Source organism: Rhipicephalus microplus, unplaced genomic scaffold (assembly GCF_043290135.1).
Source record: "Rhipicephalus microplus isolate Deutch F79 unplaced genomic scaffold, USDA_Rmic scaffold_109, whole genome shotgun sequence".
NCBI classification, from domain to species: Eukaryota; Metazoa; Arthropoda; class Arachnida; order Ixodida; family Ixodidae; genus Rhipicephalus; species Rhipicephalus microplus.
The window spans coordinates 559,626-573,915 of NW_027464681.1; the positions used below are offsets into that span (position 1 = coordinate 559,626).

At 44.8% G+C, this 14,290-nt stretch overlaps 1 non-coding gene across 1 annotated transcript; it reads left to right on the top strand.

Annotated features, from left to right (window-relative positions):
* The first annotated feature begins 7,082 nt into the window (after positions 1-7,082).
* Positions 7,083-7,155, top strand: TRNAK-UUU (transfer RNA lysine (anticodon UUU)). Its single transcript has one exon. It is a non-coding gene; the product is annotated as a tRNA-Lys (tRNA).
* Positions 7,156-14,290: the final 7,135 nt, after the last annotated feature.

Consider the following 14,290-nt stretch of genomic DNA (forward strand, 5'->3'; position numbering starts at 1 on the left):
TATATATATATATATATATATATATATATATATTTAGGTCGAGGCACCTCGTGACATAACTTAGCAAACGGCGGGCCTAGAACACCAACTTGCACGGCGGCTGCCAGAGGACCCCCGAATTGATGGAAGGCGTACACGCCAACGATGAAGGGGTTTTTGTACAAGTTCCTGTTTCTATAAAGCATGGAAATCCACATAGTGACTGACTTTGTGTAGCTTAACTGGAACGTATTAGCACTGAGAATAAACGTAGAAACAACCTGGCATCTCCTGAATAAAATCTGGGAACTGCAAGCAACCCACAGAGAAAACCCGTATCACCTATAGACTCGGAAAGAGCAACCAGATTCTTAATTGTCTAGTTTCGCTATTTCACAGCAGCCGGGGCATAGTGGAGATTCACCACTTTTTTTTTCACTACACAGCAATATTCGTGGTGTTCTCAATAAAACTCCATACTATAGCAACATCTGCGCGCTGACTAATACAGCAAAAGCGGCATATAAGTGGCGTCAGTCAACATGTTCACGAGGTTTGGCGAGACCCGTATATACGTCATGAGACCTTGTCAATGGCGTTAATGCCTAGAGAAATGATGCAAGGAAAACGTATATTGAAGTTCGGTCAAAAGTTGCGCGACACTAGAATGCAGTCAGCGTACCTAAAGTATCATGACCTTAAAGCTACGGGGCGCCATAAATGAGGTCACAGATGGTCAGAGTTCGTGACTACACATGAAAACGTCATAGCGTGACGTCACTTGACTTGTCGTTGCACGACACCGTCACTTCACCAAAGAGTGGGCGACCATGGAGGCTGATGTGAAACCATGTGATGTCCATGTGAGGCATATGTGAAGAGAGGTACCACCTTTTTTTTTTTAATCAGAACGTGGGACATCTATCACCCGAGTCGTTAAGTGCCAGTTACCGGAACAGCCTAGCAGAATAGTGCAGCAAAGGATGAGTAATCACGCGCATGCACGTGTTCTCGTTCAGTTCACTCCTGCTCTCAGTTATACGGTACTTATTGAGTGGGTGGTCTACGCTCGCGCGTTCAGGTTAAAAAAAGCTGCACCTGTGCAGTGCCAATTTCTATGAAAGGGAGCATGGAAGCACGTGGCCTGCCGCACTCCGACGGCTGCTGGCAGCGTGTTTATGTGGGATCGAGAGCAACGACAGCCAATTTTTACGTACTCTCGAGGCGAGCAAAACAAGCAGTCACTGATGATATTGACAGAAAACCAGCGGCAAGACTGTAATTCTCCCACTTCAAGACGATTACGTAAGAGGCCTGTAATCCCCTTAGAAGGGGGTGGGGTTAGAATTTTGCCTCCGGTTTTATATCACCAATAAATGTTTGCTTTGCTCGCCAAGAGATGACGCGAAAAGAGGCTGTGGTTACTTACTCTTGATCTCACTTGAACGCGCTGCCAGCAGCAGTCGGAACACGACAGGCCACGTTCCCCCGTGTTCGCTTTCATAATTTCATAAAATCTAACAGAGTAGATGTGAGCTACAGAAAGTTTGAGGCGCCTTCCGGAAGCAGTGGAAATAGCGCTTTAGATACTAGCTCTCAGAAGAAGGGGTAGGCAGGGGGGTAAAAAAATTGACTCATATGAAAACGAAGACAGTTTTGTGTTTTTGCTTTCGCCTTCCAATTATTTAAGAATAGAAGAAATTGTAGAGAAGAAAAAGTAGGGAGATTATTCAGTCCAGGATAACCACTTTGCTACGCTACACGTGTGAATGAGATGGACATAAATGACCGTGAGGATTTTACTGAATGTCACTCTGCCACTCATTAAGAGCTTTAAATTCAGGTGCAAAATCGGCCATAATTTACAAAGTTGAGCAGCGGTGAGATGTGCGCATTATGTTGAGTTTGCTTCTTGTAACAAACGTGAGTGAGTTTTACTTTCCAAGCGAGTTTCTGCAGGTTAATTTACGTCACCTAGTGTTAAAAACTCTGTGGCGCTTGAAAAACCCGTAGGTGTCATACTGGATTGTGAAGGCGTGAAACAAACGCAGCTAAAAAAAATGAGGTGTTGTGCCCTGAACAGACGCACTGCACCCCGAAGTGGACTTCATTCTTGCTTTTGGGATAAACAACGAGTGGCACACCGAAATGCGGAATTATGGAGGCTTGGCCGGTGAGGGATGGAAGGAAGGAAGGGGGGGGGGGGATAAGTGGCAAAAAATAAGTGCGTGGTTGCTGTACGAAAGAAATAAGTTTTGTTTATTTTACGCACGCAGCGCCCTTCCGGATCGGGTATGTCGAGAAATGACCATAATACAAGCAATGACGTGCTTCTAGCGTCAAGAACATACAGAAATCAATAAAAGACTGTTCTACTCGTTGTGACTATTGACCGAAATATTACTTTATGTGACGAGTGACTGCATTGTGAGACTGGTCACTTTTTAATCGATGCTCAGTTGCAAGAAGTCTTCAACTATTAGGCCGATATATTAGCACTGTGCTGAGGGCACGTGCCCACCGACCACGCACCCCAACACCTGAACTTTCTCGCCATGGCATACAGAGAAAAAAATGACTAATTCTAGGGGGGGTGGCTACCCCCCCCCCCCCCCCCTCAAAAAAATATTTCTGCCTCTGTCTTTGAACTTTCTCAATTTCAGCTATGTAAGGCGTTTTTCCTCTCATTGATTAGTTCGCGTGCTAAACAGATTATGAAAGAGTTGTTTGCATGAATTATGGTTATTTTTTCTTGAAATTTTGGCGTTGGAACGCTTTTGCATGCTGGGGCATGTAGCACGTGTAGATGCCACAATCACGGTGAATATACGTGGATCGCTTAGTGAAGAAATACTTAGCAATTCCTCGAGGTTTCTTTGTTTATTACGTGTACTTTTTGAGATGTTCACGCTTTGGTGTAGCGCAGGCTGCTGATTCTCTCTCATAATCAGATTAATGAAAGTCGCACCTACGAAACAAAAAAAAGCTACATAAAACTACTTCTCAGGAAAGGTTGTATGTTATTCAAACCATGGAAATAGCAACAATATTTACAGAAGAAAAAAATCGATTTTTCGTATGATGAACAGTTCTGGGAGTCAATTATGAATAATGAAGGGGAAAGGCACGTAAAATACCATAACACAGAATGTAAAGAACGCCGAAGGCTCGTCATACCAGGTTTTCTGTTTTGTATTGTCGACATTGGGATTTTTTTATACATTTCATTATTTTAGATTGGGCACCTATATAGAGGCACGACTTCTAGCTGTTATAGCACATCAGTCGACCATACTGCTGGCATAACAAAAACAGTCAATTTTGACAACTTTTATGCACCATCATGATGTAATGAAGAAGACGTAATCCGTAACAAAATACGTAAACAAAATACAGATTTTTTTCAGTAATATATTAATGTAAGCGAATATATATTACTGTACAAACTTCATTAGGATCGCCCTTTTGTATTATAGAGATGAGAACTATAGTAACACGGTGTTTATTAGTTAGTCTAAGTATAATTGTAAACGTTAATGTGCTGTGATTTCTGTGTTTCACTTGCTGTAAACTGGTGTGGCCAAAGGCCATAGTCGGTCGTTTGGAACAGGGTGTTGAATAATAATCCGAATCGGAGAAACCTTGAGTATTCAAGGCTTCATTGATGCGTGCGAGTCATCTTGGCCCTCCTGGGACGATGTTAAAGAATATTCTCTTGGGACGGGCTTGACCAACGATGAGGACATAGTATGGACAAGCACGCTCTAGGAATGATTAGCTTTGCTTCATACTCCTTATCTAAATATTTATTCATAGAGAGCTGGTCTGGCTGCTTCCCCTGATTGTTAGTTTCGTAGAGTCCCTGAAAAAACAGAACATTGTGTGATGTATTGTAAGAAATACACTGTTTAGAAAACGTTTATCTACACTATCTACAAAAAACAAAGGTTTCATAACATTCCAGTAATTGGGCACATACACTTTGGCACATCTACGTACCACGACAAACATCACTGCGTTATAAGAAAGACATCATTGCTAATATACAAGACATTGTTGGCATACGTGTACACAAAAACTCATGCGATAATATAATACAATTAATGCTATAGCGATAAAATAAATGCAATTAAACGCATCTGGTTATGAACTAAATCATGAATAACTACCTAACGGGTGCTGCTTACCACCACGTCGGTCGAAAAATGAGTTTTACCTTTTCGTATTCAACATTAACGAAAGGGCACGACCAATGCCGCAGAAACTCGTGCTCCCCGAGGAAGAAAAGCTCCTCAGAGAGGAATGTGGGGGCCTCTCGTCTTATTCGGCCCAGTATCGGCCACAAATCACGCCGGCGGCAGCTCGCAGCCACGGCCTCGCATCGGTTTTGCCAAAGGCCGAACAGCCCCGCAACTACTAAAAGAGCCGAGAAGCACCCGTGAGAGAATCGGCCATTGGACACGAATGTCAGCACACCCTGCCCCCAAAACCAGCATGGACCGCACTATAAAAATGCGGAAGACCACACAATTATTTGTCGCGTGTCGATTGGCCTCAACTATGACGCAATTGGGGCAAGTGGAAGGGCAAACCACCTGCCATTGCTGCGACCGACCTCGAGTGGGAAGCAAGGCTCAGCGCAAACGCCGGATAAAGTCCCGGAGATGTCCTCGCAAAAGTGCAGCAGTTATTGGTTTCCAAGGGCAGTTCATTCTAGATTGACGATGCTGGGGCACCAAGGGCCGTAGCAGGGCGGCCATTGTGTCTACCACTTTATATTCGGCCACCTCTATCTCTGGGCGCGTAGCCTCCAACCGTCGGTGAAATGCCGGAAAGGCTCAATACAAAGATGGCAATTCAGTTGATTGGGGACCTCGGTTATTTGGCTAGCCGGCAGGAAGACGCGTAGTGATGATGGCCCCAGATGGTTGCGAGCCAGTGTCTGAGTGGGTGTACTATCGTTGGTATGTATTCGCAGTGAAGTGTGGAGGCACAAGACAGAAGCCATGACGGAAACATTGGGGAATGCAAAACCAACTCGATCTCGTGGTTGAGCTAACGCCCGACGAGATAATAATTGATGACCAGATGCTGTCCGGATAATAAGATGACCAGATAATAATTGATGACGGATGGCCAGATGCTGTCCTGCACACCAAATGCAGTGAAAGTATCGCCTAGTATTGTGATGCTAGGAGACTACTGTAAGGGTGACGTGATGCTGATAGGACCATTGGGGTTGCCAATAAAGAAATACTGGCTCTTAGAAAAGTTTAACCTTGCACCGGAGGTATTGATGAAATGATCAAAAGTATCAAGAGCATGGTGCAGCGACTGTTCAATATGAACATATAGAGTAGTATCATCTGCATATGCAGTGACCTTTACTTGAGTGTTACTAGGTAGATGTAAGCCTCGAATCTGCGGCTCACGTTCAACGACCCTGAAGAAGGGCTTTAATGCCAAGATAAATAAAACTGGGGAGAGGGGACACCCTTGACGAACCCCACGTGTTATTTGAAAGGGGTGACTTTCATGGGAATCTATGTAAAGGGTACTTTCTAAATTAGAATGCATCACGTGAATCAGGTCAATGATCTTATTCGGGAATCCGAATGCATGTAAAAATATCAGTAAGTAGCCATGTTTTATGAATTAAAAAGCCTTCTCCTGACGTAAAGAAACCAACAGTCCTTGTGCTGCTGGTTTCCTCGGCTGGTGGTGTACTGAATGATGTCTCGCGTTAACCCTGTATGGGTGCGTTTTTCGGCCCGGAACGGAACATACATGGTGGGGAGTGATTAATGTTGCAAGAGATGGTCTGATTCTGCGCACCAGAACGTTGGCCAAAAGCTTGTAATCTACATTAGGCAGGGTAATAGGGTACCAATCTTCTGGTAGCGTGATAATTGGTCTTTCTTGGGGACTAATGTTGTACGGCCTCTGTGGAAAGAGGTCGGAAGGCTAATATCTTGTGAGCACTTGCGAATGACACCTGATATATTTGGACTAATGATAGGCCATAACTTCACATAAAACTCTGCAGGGAGTCCGTCAGGCCCGGGAGCCGGACACTTCTTCATTGCGTCCAATGCATCCTTCATTTTGTCGTCGGATGTGGCTGATAGCAGAACGTCTTATAACATATCAGGCGACAGGGTTGCACACTGTCGCCTGATATCGAAATTTTCCGCCCTGAAATTAGACTCCCGTACATTATCATGGCTTCGCAATTTCCTGTCGAATCGTCAGCAATACACAACAGTTAACAACTTGTCTTCTTCCCTATCTGACATTTCTTCAGGTGTACAACAGTGCAGTGTACTCGCGCCATTACTTTTCCTCATATTCATCAATGATCTTCCGCAACATGTCTCTTCTTGCATCAGGGTGTTCGCTGACGACTGCATTATTTACCGTTCAATCAAGAACAGTGAAGATCACCTATCACTTCAAAACGACCTCGACGTAATTAATGGTTTGTGTAGTGCATGGCTGATGACACTAAATGTCTCAAAATGCAAAGTAATGTCGTTCACACGTAAACCTAGCATATCCGAATTCTCTTACAGTAATAATCATTCCATTCTATCGACTGCAACACAATATCGGTACTTGGGCGTAATACTGACACCTAATCTATCCTGGTCCGACCACATTACGGCAATCTCTGCCAGCGCCTCGAAATCACTAGGTTTCTTGAGACGTAACTTGAAAGCTGCACCATCAGGCATTCGCAAATTATCTTACTTGACACTGGTTCGCCCTCCACTCGAATATGCCTGTTCGATTTGGTCTCCCCATCAAAAATACTTAATTGACTCATTGGAAAGAATCCAGAATAGAGCAAGCCGTTTCATTGCCAATAACTACAGTCCGCATTCTAGTATATCACAAATCAAACAGGAACTTTCACTCCCACTCTTGAACATTCGTCGCGACATTGCCCTGCTGCCATTTTTTCATAAAATTACCCATTCTTCCCAAATCACCGTTACTGCTCTGCAAAAACCATATCTCACTTCACGTAGACTACACAATCATCTTAGCTATTCCCGTGTATACGGCTCAACAAACGCGTTCAATCAGTCCGCACTTCGTCCGCACGGCTAGCTCAGTCGGTAGAGCATGATACTTTTAATCTCAGGGTCATGGGTTCGAGCCTCACGTTGGGCGCTGCATTTTTTTTTCGCCCCGCCGCGGTGGTCTAGTGGCTAAGGTACTCGGCTGCTGACCCGCAGGTCGCGGGTTCAAATCCCGGCTGCGGCGGCTGCATATCCGATGGAGGCGGAAATGTCGAGGCCCGTGTGCTCAGATTTGGGTGCACGTTAAAGAACCCCAGGTGGTCGAAATTTCCGGAGCCCTCCACTACGGCGTCTCTCATAATCATATGGTGGTTTTGGGACGTTAAACCCCACAAATCAATCAGTCCGCACTTCCACGTGCTATCCGTCTGTGGAACAGTTTGCCTGACGACATTGCATCCCAGACAAACTTTGACACATTCCGTCATATCTTATCAAGCCACTTCACATGCCTCAGCAAGTAGATGCCGTATCATAGTTCATTGGTCCGTATTGGTTCATTTTTGTGATTGTCACATTCATGTGCGCGAGGATTCTGCCTTGTGGCCACTGCACGCGCAGGAAATACAGTGTTTCGCCCACGGTTACTATGCGTGTATCTTTTGTACATGTTGAATTTTGTACATGTTGGTGCTTTTTGTTTGACTTATTATTTTCCAATTGTTTCTTTTGTATTTGTTTTAGTTTGAGATGTATATAAGTATTGCGCCCCTTACTCAATTGTTTCTTTTGTACTTTTTTTTCATTTTGAGGTGTCTATATGTATTCCCTCTTTGCTCAATTGTCTGTCTTGTATATTTTTTTCCAGTTTATTTGTATATATGTATAGCCCGCCTTACTCAATGCCCCCCATGGGGCCTGTAAGGTACTTTGAAATAAAAATAAATAAATATTCGAATCATGTGGTAAGTCTTCCGACAGGGGATGCCAAGAAAGGGATCCTGGGTAACTTACACCAGCAACAGACTCAGCTATTGTCTGAAAGTGTTGAGTGAATACCTAAAAGTCACGTGTACCCGCGGTAGCTGGTGATGTAGGGTTTAGTGAGTGGGCATGCTAGCCTGATGGACGAGGCAGAGCTCGGCATGCATACCTCAGCATCTAGGGTGTGCACAAAGTGCCCGTCCACAGTGCCAAGCTGCAGCGGAGAACGAAGAAGCGCGCATAGTAAGTTGGTATCGTTCAACCAGCTCCTCTTTCCATGCCCGCATAACGGGGCAAGGGCTGGGATCATGGTGGGAAATGCGTATTTGGGGCGAAGCTCCTTATAGCGGCACCCGTTCTTCCCTCGTAGCCATTGTAGTGTGTAACAAGTATAACATTTTGACCTCCAAGGTGGTGCCGGTGAGAGATTTCTTTTGTGCGTTGATGAACAATAAAAAGTACTGCTCAATGTAAATGCCGAAGGCTGCTAATGGTGAATGAGAACAGGAGCATTGGGCTTTTAGTTAACGCGCACGCTGCGATCCCCATTAGCAGCTATTGGCATGTACATTGAGCACTATCTGACAAGAAATGGTTGCTACGTTATACTCGCTGGGTGTAACCTCCTTAGTTTTAGGAATCTTTAGCGAGCGTTGGGCCGTAGTGCCATGAATACAGTGAACTAGAATATACCGCGAACTCGAGGTGGTTAAAAGTGGGAAGTAAACCCGAAGCGCAAGCCGTAAGAAAGTGTGCGTGTGCCACCTCTCGTTTAGTCCTTGGAATGTCCGCTGGATGATGGTGGTTCTATATGGGGAATATGTGATGAAAAGATGCGATATGGTGGTACTTGTAGTGTTGAATAGATGGACGAACGGACACACAGACAGATGCATGGATGGACGCATGAACTGACGCAGGGGCGGATGCATGGACGAACGCAGGGACGGACGCACCAACAGACGCACGCAGGCATGGGTGGATGGACGCATGGATGGTCACACAGACGGACGTATGGACGGACGGAAGCAAGAACGAATGGACGGACGAATGCTTCGACCCAATCTCCATGATTCACTCTGTGGATATGCTGTCAATTTTTTTTTCGGAATAACAATGAAGCATCTTTGGACATACTGGCGCTGAAGCCGCTGCCCGACGCAGAGCAATGGTGGCGCCACTGTTCCTTGAGGTGATCCCAATCAGCTATATCTGCACCAATGAGCGATGCGCGTAACGCTCTGGACAATTTTTTCTTGGATTGAGAGTCCTGGAAGACGCGCCAATCGAGACGCCATGGTCTGTGTAGTAGTAGTAGTAGTAGTAGTAGTAGTAGTAGTAGTAGTAGTAGTAGTAGTAGTAGTAGCAGCAGTAGAAAACTTTATTTTGTACATAATCCAAAGTGGCTAGAACTCCCGTTCCCCGAGGAATATACAGGGTGAAGAGCGAAGTCTATTGTGTGAATCGTTGGCGTATGGAGGGAAAGCATAAACGGGTGCTGGTCACTAATGTGCACTGGTGTCGGTGGCAATGACATTACCCTAGTGCCACGAACGTAGGCAGTGACACCTGTGGTTGATATACGCGATTAATTCTGCTGCTTGACGCTGCTTGCGGCCAAGTGTAGGCATAATTGCTTTCATGTACTCTTTCATGTATGTCAGTTAATGCCAATTGCTGCACTAGACGCTCAAGTTCTCTGGCGTCTTCCGTCTCGTAAAATTCGAGTTAAACACTACAAATGTACTTTCTTTGGGAGCTGTGTCCTTAGGGTTCAGTGACGGGAAATTTGCCGATGGCTTGCAGGAGTTTATTAATGCTTCAAAAAGATTCAGACTGTAGAACTTTGTTTTACACTTAAATTAATTTTTTTCCGAATTGCTCTATTCATTTTATTTATTTATTGTTGTTGCTGAAAACATCTGCTTCATTTTCTATGCCCGTTATTTCTAAATGCCTATTTGTAATTTAGTTTTGCCCTTTTTTCTCATTAGTTTGAAAATGTGAGCTATCAATTTAACAGTATTTCGTTAGAATTTCCCGGTTCTTGGCCAATACCCCAGTGGTTGTGTGTACCACAGTTTCGAGGCCCTTCTTTCCATCCATCCATCCATCCATCCTTACTTTACATACATACATACATACATACATACATACATACATACACACATACATACATACATACATACATACATACATACATACATACATACATACATACATACATACATACATACATACATACATACATACATACATACATACATACATACATACATACATACATACATACATACATACATACATACATACATACATACATATGAATATACATATGTACATAAATACTTGCTTACTTTTTTGCTCACTTTGCTTTCCCACTTTGCTTTGCTTTGCTTGCTTGCTTGCTTGCAAGCGAACAATCAAGGCTGGAACTAGGCCTTCTGATTGTATTTATGGTCGTCAGGAGTCAACTCTGCGAGAGCATACCACTGCTGTGGCCACAACAACAGCTCCTGTAGCGCTTCCGCGCGGGATTCTTTCAATCAGTGTACAAAATTCAGTCGTATCCCGCAAGGTTTTATTTTCTTTAACGTTGTGAGGTGGCACTGTTCTTTATGCAAGCTTCCGGAATACGTCTCCAGTTTTTAGAAAGTAGTGGCACAAGACTTTTGATGTTTCCACTTGTTTCTACTTAACGTTTTGCCCCATTTGTGCAATGCTGCGAAGTTAAAGGCTGTGCAAGAACTTCGCTTTATTGGCTAATCAGGGCTTGAGTGTCCTGACTGAAAGCAAAAGCCTTAAAACCCTCATAAAACGCAAAAATTGACCTTCGGCGTCGGTGCGAGCTCGTGTGATGCGAACACCACGTCATGATGAAATCCATCATTGTAATAAAATCCACCTGGGCAGGAACAGACATGACCGACATTTCATACAATACACTGACCACGTCTCCACACATTTCTCGCGCCACATTTTATAAATTACATAATCGGACTGCTCCCACAGTCATTTCTCACTTGTGGAAGAGGCTCAAGTACGGCGGCCAAAACATCGTGATTATCTTTGCTCTTAATCGTGGTCAGTGTGCTGTTTAAATTGTCTATCAACATGTATTGACATGACCACATGACGCGCGTGACCACCAAACACTTTTGGCGTCATATGACGCCAGAATGTCGTTTCTATGACGTCACGTATATTTTGATGCCGCACGATGACGCCATGATGTAACGTCCTCGCTTGGTCAAAGGCGGGCCAGTCAAGGAAACTGACGCAAAACCGCGGTAGGTGCCGAAATGTTGCAGAGGGCAGGGGTAGGAACCATTCACCGGCTATAGCCTTCGGGTTGTGTTAGGTGAATTTGTAAGGAACCCCATGAGGTTTCATATACACTTGACAATGAGAAGTACTTTAACATTTGAAAAGCAATCTGGTACACTTTATCACAAATATGTGCGTGAATGTTCATAATATGTGGAGTCTCTCAAAACCACAATACAATGATGAGTGAAGCCTTAGTGGAGCACTCCGGAAATTATGAGCACCTGCTGTTCTTTACCGTGCATTGGCACCACACAGTACGCAGGCCTCTACCACTTCGCCTCCATAGAAATGCAACGACCGTGGTCTGGATCGAACTCACAACCATCGGGTACGCAGCCGAGCACCTTAGCCACTGATCCACCGAGGCGGCCTTGTGCGGGAATATAGGAACGCTTGAAATTTGCGTTTCGCACGGCCGCCGCCTCAAGGCACCGACTCGGCACTCAGGTATTCCTCGTTCCCACTCTAGAGAGGCTGTGGAAGCCTTCCAGCTTCTCTACCCAGGCGCATACATGCGTGGCACTCGTAGTGCTGTTGGCAAAATGAGCTCGCAAGTACCGGACCATTTAGGGAGGGACACAATCAAGTTGAAGAAAGCACGCCATAAAAATACCGCGCCAGCGACGACGACAGTCATGCTTCGAGCTCGGTTGTGTCCCTTGAGACTGCGTGCGCCTCTCTTCGGGGCCAACAGTGCGTGCTACAAATGCCAAACCATGCGCGCAGGCACGCTATTTATGCGCAGTGTTTTCGAAACAAGTTCGCAGTGAGCGCACTCTATCGAATCAATGGTCGGCTTTTTCCTCTGTGCTCGAGAAGTCCTGTAGAGTATGCATAGCATCGCAAATTTCCAATGCATATCTGTGTTAACCACACTCCATTTCCCATTTATAAAAGCTGTAGTCATGAGGCTCCAAATGAGTGACGAGTGAGGGTTTATTTCCATAAGACTTTAGAAACGAGGGTTTACATGCACACTTGTTTACTTTTTTTGTTGCTAAGAGACCTTTATATTTCATGAGTTATATTGAGCTATAACAAAGAACCAAGCAGGATTTTGTACAGGCTACTCCATAAAACACCATGTTCCTACTATCAATCAGGTAATAAATAAATGAGCGGAATACAACCAACCCATAAGCATAGCCTTCATAGATTACGAGAAGGCGTTTGACTCAGTCGGGACATCAGCACTGATGCAAGCACTATGAAATCAGGGCATCGACGATCCCTTGCATAAATACACTGGAAAGATTTTGCAGCGGATCCAGAGCCGCCATAGGTCCTTATATAGAACGCTACAGAATACCAATAAAGAAGGGTGTAAGGCAGAGAGGAACGATCTCTCCATTTATATCCACCGCATGTTTACAGGAGGTTTCAGGGACCTATATTGGGAAGAACTTGAGATAAGTGTTAACGAAGAGTTCCTTCGTAACTTCCGTTTGCTGATGACATTGCCTTGATGAGTGACTCAGGGGATGAATTACAGCTCAAAAGTACTTAACTGGACATGGAAAGCAAGAGAGTACGTCTGAAAGTTATTATGGATAAAGCTAAAGTAATTTTCAACAGTCTCAGCAGAAAACACAGCTTTGCGATAGGTGGACAGACACTGGAACTTGTTGAGAAATATGTCTACTTAGGACAGGTAGTAACAACGGAGCAGAACCATGAGAGGGAAATAGCTAGAAGAATAAGGGTGGGGTGGATCACATTCGGCAAGCAATCTATTATAAGGAATGGTAATCTACCACAAACACTCAAGAGGAAGGTATATACCAGCTGCATCATGCCGGTATTTACCTACGGAGCAAAGATCTGGAGTTGGCTTACAAAAAGGTTCAGCTTCGCGTTCCCCCGACCTCCGAGAAGAGAACACTATGTACCATTGCAAGCTAATTTGAAAGGACTGCACCCTTCTGATTTATACATCTTTGTAACTATTCATGTGGCGATTACCAACAGTGACACACGCCACCACCACGATATGACGTCACCACTAAGCCCTTTATAACTAACACGCCAAGGATCACATGGCGCCATTGACAAAAAGAGGTCCTCCACTCGAAACGTTGGCCATCCTGTCGGAGGCACTTCCACTGTTCACGCTGATTAGCCCACCACGTGTTTCCATCTGCCGGTTTCCTACTTGATTTTGGATTATAGCCCGTATGTGTGCTTTATGAAATTTGCATTCGTAATTTGATGCATGTGCATAGATATTTGTTCCTTTGCGAGCTCTTCTAATCTCATTGAGTTGTCGTTTTTTGATATTTGTTTTATCAAACCTTATTTTAAAAAAAAGTTCTGTACAGACAAAATCACAGCATATGTGAACAGAGTTTGAATGCCTCTGCAACCCCCTACAGCAATAAGCTATGCCTCCCCTCCCCACCTTCCTTCCTCGTCTGCGAAGTTAAATCTTAGCCACGCCTCCAGCAAGGTTTGATCTCTTCAAGTGCAACGATGGGGCGGACAGATATATGTAACCAGAGGAAGGTTCTCACGATGATTATGAGGCTGCACGCTTTTTATTAAGGGGCATAAACCACAGGTGCCGTGCCAGCTTCCGACACGACTTCATAGATCGATGAAGGAGCGTCTCTAATGCTTCGGGAGGGCAAAACGATCGTCAGCTAGAACTGCTGCTTAGCACTTCGTGCATGAACACGCCCTCCTGCTCTGGTGCGTAATTAAATCGACAAAACGCCGGAGCAACGATGTCGTTGCGACAGCGGCGTTTCTGCAGTATGTTGTGTGTCCCGTACACCAAATATTTGTAGCACCTATCTATACGAGTACTCTCTGTGCGCCAGAGAAAGAGAAGAGTTTGCGGCAAGTCCTCTAGAAACTTTCCGAGGAAGCTCCGATCGAATTCTATCCTCCAGAGGAGTAGCCAGAGGGGGACACACCGGGCGTGTGAATCCTGCCCCCACCCCTCCTCCAAAATTTTCGCGCTCCTGATTACA